This window comes from Lynx rufus, unplaced genomic scaffold (assembly GCF_022079265.1).
Source record: "Lynx rufus isolate CCGP_SWC_20201006 ecotype Redwood Valley unplaced genomic scaffold, mLynRuf1.p SCAF_24, whole genome shotgun sequence".
NCBI lineage: Eukaryota > Metazoa > Chordata > Mammalia > Carnivora > Felidae > Lynx > Lynx rufus.
In genome coordinates this window covers 4,459,928-4,460,779 of record NW_025814839.1, presented here as the reverse complement: position 1 = coordinate 4,460,779, position 852 = coordinate 4,459,928, and positions in this window count along the sequence as shown.

The window sequence follows — 852 nt, the reverse complement described above, 5'->3', positions numbered from 1 at the left end:
CTTCCGACCTCGCGGAGGAGCGCGCCCATTGGCCACAGACGGCCCCAGCTGTCGGCCCATTGGGTGGCACCGCTGTCGCTCCCAGGGCTCCGCCTCCTACGCGCCCATTGGCGCCTCAGAGCTCCACCGGGGTGAATCCCTGCAAGTCCCAGCCCCTGCACATCTGGGATGAGCAGCTGAGCTCTGAGCTGTGACCCTGGTTCTGTGGGCCCAACGACTGTCCCTGACACAGGCTAATAATATTTGCATGAATAATACTGCACAAACATTACCAATACGCCTAAAATATTAGGATAATTAATAGCATTTGTTCTCTTGTCATGAGCCATTAATACTTATTAGTCATTCTTGTTGCTATTATAATGCCCTGTGCAAGACCTCTGCAAGGCTCTATACGTATTTGAACACTTAGCATTTTGCAGTGGAAGAGGGAGCATCTGAGTCGCAGGTTTGACTCCCCAGTTTCTCACCTGCTGCCTGTATGGATACTCTGAAGTCCTCTTCCCTCATGAATAAAAAAGAAAAGAAAAGAAAAGAAAAATAATAAATATTTAAATATAACCAAGAATATACTATCCACAATGCAATTTAAAACCATGATTTTTATTGCAGATTTTTTAAATGTTTTAAATTTTTATTTATTTTTGAGAGAGAGAGAGTGTCAGCAGGGGAGGAACAGAGAGGGAGAAGGGGACACAGAATCCAAAGCAGGCTCCAGGCTCTGAGCTATCAGTACAGAGCCCGATGCAGGGCTGGAACCCACCAAATCGCGAGTTCATGACCTGAGCTGAAGTCAGATGCTTAACCAACTGAGCCACCTAAGCGGCCCTTTATTGCAAATTTTAATTGCAA